The sequence below is a fragment of the Marmota marmota genome, unplaced genomic scaffold (assembly GCF_001458135.2).
Source record: "Marmota marmota marmota unplaced genomic scaffold, marMar, whole genome shotgun sequence".
NCBI lineage: Eukaryota > Metazoa > Chordata > Mammalia > Rodentia > Sciuridae > Marmota > Marmota marmota.
Genome location: NW_026000026.1, coordinates 77,797,459 through 77,806,552, shown reverse-complemented (window position 1 = coordinate 77,806,552; position 9,094 = coordinate 77,797,459).

Sequence of the window (9,094 nt, the reverse complement as noted above, 5' to 3'; positions counted from 1 at the left end):
TACATTGATACAATGTCCAAGACATTTTATACAATAACACATTCAGATACATTGAAATTAAGAATATGTGTTTCACAAATAGTTCCTTTCCCTGCCCCCTCAGCTCCCAAGCCTGTTTTTTTATCCATCAGATGGAGATTTGGTTCTTCATATAGCAGCCAGAATGATTTTTTAAAAATACGATCATCTTCCCACCCTCCCCCTCAAACATAAACACACATTGAAAATCTCTCCATGGTTTCCCACACCCTACCCAGGCCTGGCTGTTCTGACACCTGTCCACTTCTTACCTAGGCTCAGGCATCTTCCTCCTGCCTGGCCTCCCACTGTGAGAGCCATCATGGGTTCCCCAACATCTCCCTGCAGCCACAGGCTTGTAGGATGCTCCTTTTCCCCTCCACCCTACTACCTCATTAAGTTAGCCTTCAACTCTCAGCTCCAGCTAAGAAAGCCCTGACCCTCAGTCAATCACAGCTCTTTAAGAACTGGTTTCTTCACTCAGAGCACTTAAGTCTAGTTTGTCATTATGAATAAACTGATTAGACTATTTTATTAATATCTGTCTCCCTGATATGCTGAAAGTTTTGTAGAAGCAGAACACAAGCATAATTTTACTCTCTATTGTACCCCCAGCACTAGAACAATATCAGGTACATAATAGGTACTCCATAAATGCCTATTGTGTGCCTGAATCAAAGGACAACAAGTACCAAGGCTGTATAGATAAATTTTAAAATCATACGTGGAAAACATATCCCAAACATTAACTCCCGTGTAAGTCATCTTAATCATTGTGGGGTGGGGGCTTTGTAACCAGATTTAAGGGGACAGGTCTTATTGATCACAGTGCTCTTCTTCAATTTGAAACAGAAACAAGGGTAACCGAATAACACTGATACAGGATCGGAGTTTCAAGCAGACAGTTGGGCGATCTTTGCTTCTCTGTGGACCTCGTTAAAGAAGCACATAACTCCTGCCCCCTCGGTGGGAGAGGATTAATCCAGAAAGATTGTTTCAGGATTGGAGGAACAAAATGGGATTTTCTGGGAGCCACAGCCAGAAAGAAACCAATCAAGACAGAACAGAGGGATAGCAAAAACCATAGGAAGGGTAGGGCCCGCGAAGACAAGGAACCTTGCCTGGTGCCTTTTTTGGGGCCTGATTTGGCAGCGGACACTGGAGGGCCCCTTTGTTACATAAGCAGTCAGGAGGGATGCCTTTTCCTAAAGGGTCAAGGGCCATGTCCCTCACCATGTGCTCTTTTCTATCCCTGATTTGTCCTTGCCACATTTTCATCTGCAAACCCCTGCTCACTCCTGAAGACTCCACTCAAGTCTTTCTAGGAAGACTTCTTTAGCAGTTCCAAAGAGGAGGTTGTTATGAGTCACACAAATTACAGTCACAGCCAGGAAGAGGCACCTAGAAGCAGAAGTAGCTGCCACAAAAAAATCCTGTGGACCCCAACTGTGGGCCCAGGGCAGAGCCAGTAGCCTCTGGCTCACTCCTCACCACAGCATCTATCTTAAATGACTCAGATGAAACTTGCTAGTGAGTCAAGTGGCAAAGCCAAGACCCACATCTGAATCATCTGACCCCAACATCAGTGTCCTTTCCCTTCACCACTGCCCACCTTCTAAGCGCTGGTGAGGACAGCCCTCAGGTTAGATTGCTACAGTCTGTTTATGCCTGTCTGCAAGGTGGTCAGGAGCCACTTAGACACAGGGATTCTGTTCCATTCATCTTCAGTGGTTTACAAGAGCTCAGCTCTGAGTATATGCTCCAGAAATCCTTTCAAATGAAGTACTGAATGGGAGAGTGAATGAACAGATTCACCCCTCTCCTATCAGTAAGGATCTTGGCCAGGAGGAAACCTCTTGGAGCAGAATATCTTTCCATTACACCCAAAAGGAGGCTTGCTGAACATCTACACATGTGCATACACACGCACACACATGGGGGAAAGTACACCACGTTTTTCTAACTATTATGTTATAATAATAATAATAACAATACAAAAATAAGAAAAAAACATTTGGTGCTTACTATTTGCAAGGGAAAATCCTACTGTGTGTATATATGAATGTGGTTTGGGAGTAAATGTGTGGCTGTCTTCCTCACCACCACAATCATATAAAGTAAATACTGTTATTATCCTCATTTTATACATGAGTAACCCAAGGCACAGAGAAGTTAGGAAATTTGTCTAAGGTCACACACCTGTTAGGTACAAGGGCTGGATATAGAACCTATGCGGTCTATTTCCAGAGTACGTGCTCAGAATGGATCCAATACTGTATTTTGTGCCTTTTTCATATTTATGAAATTCTTATTTTTTTCTTGTCCTTGTCCCTTCCACATATTTAGAACCAACCCACTCTTCATCTCCCACATCGAATGCACCTCCACCCGTAGCTTTCCCTAACTACTCATTTTCTCATCAATCTCTCTCGTCTTCACAAATGCACACCTACATTTAAAGTCTTCCCCTAAATCACGTTTCTCTATAACATGGAAATAGTAATACCCACCTCACGGGGTTATTGTGAGGATCAAATGAGAGAAAAATCCTGCCTTGTTGGATGTTGCTTTGCATTTAAAATGCTTCTTAATTTTGCGTACCATGGATGACGCATCCCGGCTCTCATCTAAGGCTGAGCTCCGCCATAAGATGGTTCTCTCCTCATCTCAAGCACGTCATACCTGCACTTCTTCCCATTCTATCAGCACCCAGATTTTCCTCTCTACCTAGGCTATTTATTTGCGATCCACAAACATGCTGTATTTCATCTCACTGTAAACACTCACCTCATGAAACCCTGTCTTCCTGCAGTATCGCGCCCCATCCCATGCTCCCCTTCCAGAAAAACGCCTCAGAAGAGCCGTCACTCACATTGCCCTGGCTCTTTGACTCATTCTTTCCATCACTCCAGAAAAGCAGCTCTGGACAGAATCTCCAGTAGCCACCACATTGTCGGGGCTGGTCATGCTTTGCCAGGCTCCTCTGACCACAGCTCTCACCAGTCCTGGCACCCATGAGCACTGCTTCCTTTCTGGAAGAGTCTTTGTCTTGGCTTCAAGGCTCACCCTTTCTATGATTCCCTCTCAGGCTTCTCAGTAGGTCCCTTACCATTTTTCTGAGCCATAAATACTACCCTGGAGCCCAAGGAGTCTTCTCTGTAACCTATGCTTACTCCTAGGTGACCTGGTCCACTCTATGTCTTAAATATCATCTATTCAGTCTCTCACCTAAGGCAGACTTGTATAACCCATCATTTATTCTACAGATCCACCTGGATATAGAGATCTCAAAACAGAACTGTTGATTTCTTCCCTAAAAAACAGAATTATTCTCAGCTTAAGAAAAAGCAAGAACTCTGCTCTTCTACTCAGTTCAAAACACCTTGTAGTCATCCTCAATTTTCTTCTTTCTTGCCTATCCATCTTCCATTTCTGAGATAAGCCCTCCAGGCTTCCCAGAACCCAATCATGCTTTATCACATCCATCACTCAAGATTTCTTCATCAAAGAATTTTTCCTGGCCCACCTATCAATCATCCCTCAATCTCTCTGTCCCCAGTTACTTTTATACAGTTTTACTTCATAGCACTTACCTTGGCAGGCGTGTGATGAAACTACTTATGTATTGCCTGTCTTCTCCCACTATCAAATGCAAGCTATGTGAAAGCAAGGGTTTCCATGTTTGGGTCACTCCTGTGTCTCCAGTACCTAACACCGTCTTTAGCACACAGCAAGCTTTTAATGGATGTTTGTGGGTTGAATAGCTGTATGAGTGAATGTTTAGATGAAATCTTTGGAACAAAGTAGGAAAAAATTGTGACCACACAAACCTGAGTTGTGATATCCACGCTGACAATCATCTGGAAAACTTTCAGATATTCAATTGGCATATTTCCTCCTCTAACAATAATATATCAAAATGGTCTTAGGACAACAACAACAAAAAAAATACTGTTGTGAAATGTCTAGATGCCTAGCCTGTTGCCTGTATATATTCAGTGAAGGGAACCTCATATTATTTCCCTTGTGTCCCCACTGTTCTTACCATATGACAGTCACATCGAGGTATGCATAGCTCCTTATTGATTGTGTTTTTTTTTTTTTCCCTTACCTGCATAGCTAGCATTTGACTGGGGGTTTGCTATGTTCCTGTGCTAAGTACTTTATAGTCACTACCTCACACAAATCTTGCAGAAATGTCATGCTAAGTACTATGAGTTTTTCCCCATTTTACAGATGAGGAAACAAAACCCAGATGGTTCAGCAACTTACCCCAGAACCACTCAGCTAAAAATGTGGTGGGTATTATCAGGATTTGTACCCAGACTGGTCCAGGATTTTGTCTGAACCACCTTATTTTCTACAACATTTCAGGCATTATTCTCAACACATGGGAAATTAAAAGATGAAAAAAAAAAGACTCTATTTTAACAAGCCACAGTCCAGCAGGAGAGAAAGAGTCACACACAGACAGCTACCAGTTGGCTTTAACCTGGCTGCACAAGGGGATCGCCTGGGGCAAATATATACAGCTGTCCCTGCGACAGTGTGAACCAGATTTCTCAGAACGGAGCCCCAGGAATCCCAGCTCTTAAAGTTTTCCAGGTGAATCTTATGTGAGTCAGAGGCAGGAACTAAACAGCCAGTTGTGGAATGTACTAAAAGCTGGAGGGAAGAGCTCTAGGAGGAAAGTATAGCACAGTTGGATCCCTCTGAAATGGCAGAGTAAAAACCTGCAACTAAAGGAGGTTGTTGTTGGTCAAGGTTTCTGATGTCTGGCAGAAAACTGGCTGTCCTGGGAAGAAGGTCATCCATCGTCAGCCACTCAGGCATTCAATGAAACCGTGGAGCATTTGTGTACTTCAAGGGTAGATGTTCAAGATTTTATGTTCAGATATTGGTCAAAATATCTACTTAATATAAAGTCATTCAATTTCTTAGACTTTAAATTTATCATCTATAAAAAGGGTGATAAAAAAGAAGTATGCACAGATCAAACAGTTGCTCTGCAGTAAATGTGATAATTCACACCAAGTATATAGTGTGGTACTCAGTGCAAATTAGGAGCTCAGTAAAAATGAGATGTTATTGTGAATACCCTTTACGTTAGTGGAGGCCCCCAAAATCACCTCTTGGCCTGTGTAGTTTGACACAGTGTGTTAAAGGACAGATTCCTAGGCCAGAAGTACAGAGACACTTAGGTTCTATTCTCTTCTGACATCACTGTCCCCCAAGAAATTGACTCATTCTGCTGTGCCTAGGAATCTGACAGGAATGCATTAAAACTGATTGCTATAGTTCAAATCTGGAATGTCCACCAAAGGCTAAAGGCCTGGTCCTCTGCCCATGACACTATTGAGAAGTGGTTGAAACCTTACAAGGTGGGGCCTAACAGTGAAATTGTGCATCTTTTAAAAATGTGGAATCAGTCCTTTCCCAAGGGGCATTGACTAATAAAAATATTTTGTCCTTGAAAACGAGGTAGAGTTTAGTGGCAGGTTTTAGGTCTCTGGGGGTATTGAAGGGGATAATGGAATCCTCAGCCCCTTCCTCTTCCTGCATTTTGTGGGCGGATACTAGAGATTGGACTCAGGGGCACTTGACCACTGAGCCACATCCCCAGCCCTTTTTTGTATTTTATTTAGAGACAGGATCTCACTGAGTTGCTTAGTGCCTCACTTTTGCTGAGGCTGGCTTTGAACTCAGGATCCTCCTGCCTCAGTCTCCTGAGCCGCTGAGATTACAGGTATGCACCACTGCACCCAGCTTTCTGCATTTCTCTCCCCAGCCACAAGGTAAGCCATTTGCCAACTGCACAATGATGAGCTGTGCTGCCTCAGACCCAAAAGCAACAGGACAAATGGACAATGGTCTAAAATCTCCAAAATTGTGAGGCAAAATAACACTGTTGCCTTTATCAGTTGATATCAGGCATTCATTCCAGTAATGAAAAGCTAACGCCCTGGTGGTGCTGGTGTTGGATGAAGCAATGTTGCTTTATGAAAGTCCCCTTCCTCAATCTTCCCATGGCTGGGAGTGGTAACCCATTCTCAGGTGTTCCTAGTACAATCTGTAAAGAGCTTACTTGTTGGCAGGAAACAGGGAAGGGAGAAAATAATGTTAATAAAAGCCCACAGGGGCCAGGCAGTCCCCTTGTGTTACCACCTGGAGCTCATTTGCACAACAATCCTGCCTGATATGACTCACAATTTACAGGTGAAAATACTGAGGAAGGACTGTTGCTATGAAATATTGAGTTGGAAATGCTTTTAGCCTTGGACTCAGATAAACTGGAGTTCCAGCTATGACTTACAGTTATTTATCCTCTGGGTGTCTATTTTTCAACTTTAAAATGGAAGTAAAACCTGGGCTATGTAATCCCAGATACTCATGAGGCTGAGGCAGAAGGGTCACAAGTCTGAGTCTAGCCTGGGCAACCTGGTGACACCCTGTGTCAAATTTTTAAAAATGAATAAAAACATAAATTTAAAAGGCCTGGGAATATAGCTCAATGGTGGAGCACTTGCCTAGCATGCATATAGCCCTAGATTCAATCTCCAGTCCACCAGCTCCAAAATAAGAAGAAGAAGTAATAATGCTTCCTTTTCATGCATAAAGTTGAAGATCATTGAGTGGAATGTGCTGGGAGGCCACTAATTGGCAGTATCTGTACTTACTCTGATGGTGCGTTTGTCCAAGTCTTACCAATGGCAACACCAGTCCTGTCCAGTTGCACATCCTGGGTTCCTCCCACTTCACCCTGTCCCCATCAAAAGAAGCTTTTGTTTCTATTCTTTGATTCTTTCAACCTATGTCACTTTTACTAGTGTTTGCCCATAACACACACTGGTCAGTGTTGTTTTGATTTGTGTTTCTGGACCCATATTTTGTCTTTTGTACTTGTGCCCCTAGGCAATTCCTTCCTTTGGACTCAATTTTATAAATCTAATAGGAAAAATCACCAACAGTGAAGTCATTGCCATCGTTAGAAAGACGGGCCCATTAGTTTTCTGAGTCATTGTTTCTTCACAGGCAGATGGAGCTGGAGGAAAAGATGGGCTCAGATGGTCACAGCCTTTATCTTCACAAGTGTCTGCAAAAGCAGTTAGTAGGAAGAGCAAACCAGAGGCAAATAAATGTGTGGCTTTAAGGATGGACAGGAAAAGCCTGCTCCAGATCCTATTGTTGATCCATGAAAATGTCACGGTTCTGGAAATATTTTGGGAAAAAAAAAATCAGTGGCCAATGAAACTGTTTGCAAAAGAAGTTATTCATTCACTTATTCATTTATTCAAAAATTACAAGCACACATAAAGAATAGCTCTGTGATGTATCACATGTCAGCTGGGCAATGGTTTCTGCCACTACAGAAGACGAATAAATTAATAAATGAGTTGTATGCTGTGACAAGGAATGCAGTAATAAGGGCTGGCATTAGGACAGGTGCGTGGTGAACAGGGAACTCAGGCAAGCTTCCCTGAGGAAGTCATTGGGCTGAAATCTCAAGGATACATAGAGCTTCACTAGGTGGAAAAAGAGAGAGAATTTTTCAGGGCAAGGAGAGTGTTTGCAGGCTCAGTCAGCAAAGGGTCAAGGTAAATCAAGATTCTGAAGGAAAGCCAGTGTGAATGAAGCTCAGAGACAAAGAAGGAGGGCAGAGGAGAAGGAGACTCTGGAGCCCTGTGGCCTCTTTGCCTTGAATTACAGAGCTTGGTCTTAAACCAAAGAGCAACTGAAAATTATGTTGGTATATAAATTTGAAAGAACACTGGTCATATTTGCAGCATTAGAGATTTTTCTGACTGCTATGAAAAGAATAGATTAGAAGGGCTAAGAGCAGATGGAAACATCTGAAGGAGTAAGGTATGCAAAAAGGAGAATATGTAGTCTTTAAAAAGAGTCACTAGTGTTTCCTTAGAATAGACTTCTAGATGGTTCTATGTGTGCCCCAAATTCCAAAGTGTTTATCTGCCACTGTGTCTGAATAGCAGTCTTATGAACACGGAAACCTGACCATTGTCTCGACATTCAGACTGAGACAATTTTATTCTCAATGAACAATGGCAGGAGTACATTCTGCTCTGTTTGGAAGAGGCAGTAAACATTACAGACTGTGCATTTGCAAACCATAATATTTAGAAGGAAAAGAAAGGCTGAACCACCCAGCATGTTTTCGTGTTATGTTTATTCAGCAAGATATAGCTGCTGCGTCAAAGCCTCTAGATGGAATTGCATGTGTGCTCAGCTGTGCATATTCATATACAAGCAGCAAGGTGGCCCTCCTAGGGGAGAGTAGAAAGTCAGTCTTACAAGCAAAGGTTAGAAAGCCATTTCTACCTTAACTAGTACACCCTCTTTCCACGGTCCTTTAACACAGATGGCAGGATGTTTAAGCATGTGGGTGAGAACCCCAAGTGTAAAATCATGCAGGAGCTAAACAGGTATCATTTACTAAAAAGTGATGTAGGTTGTTGGGATTTCATCAGTTCGGCCCTGTCTAATGCGAAAATGGTTTAGTATGAGAGAGACAAGAGACTGAGAAAGGAAGGCAAACAAAGCCAATCCAGGATTTCAAGCCACCAATTCTATCCCACTGGAAGGGAGTGTAGAATTTCTGTTTAGAAGACTTCTAAAACCCTCCAGTTAAGCCCTTCTCAGTGTCCCTGAAGCCCTGCACAACGTTCTTGACAAGACAGCAAGGGAGAACTCAATCCTTCCCCCAGCCTGACCATACTGCTACTCCCAGGTCTTTAAAATTCAGCTAAAATCTACTTCTTAGAACTACTGGGTAAGAAATATCTTACACATGACAACTTCACACTCTATGTCACCTAAAGAGTTCAAGCTCCTCTAAGTTGCCTCTGTGACTTCACCTTCAGTCACCGTGATATTTAGGAGTGTTTAGATGCCACACCCTGTTCCAACAGGTTCACTTTATTAGCTCATTTAGTTCTAACAACAACCCCCATTTTGCAGATGGGGACACTGAGACCCAGAAAGACAATGTGCTCAAAGTCACATAGTTAATGAGTAGCAGGAATGGGATTTGTACCCAGAGAGGCTGGCTTCAGGGTGT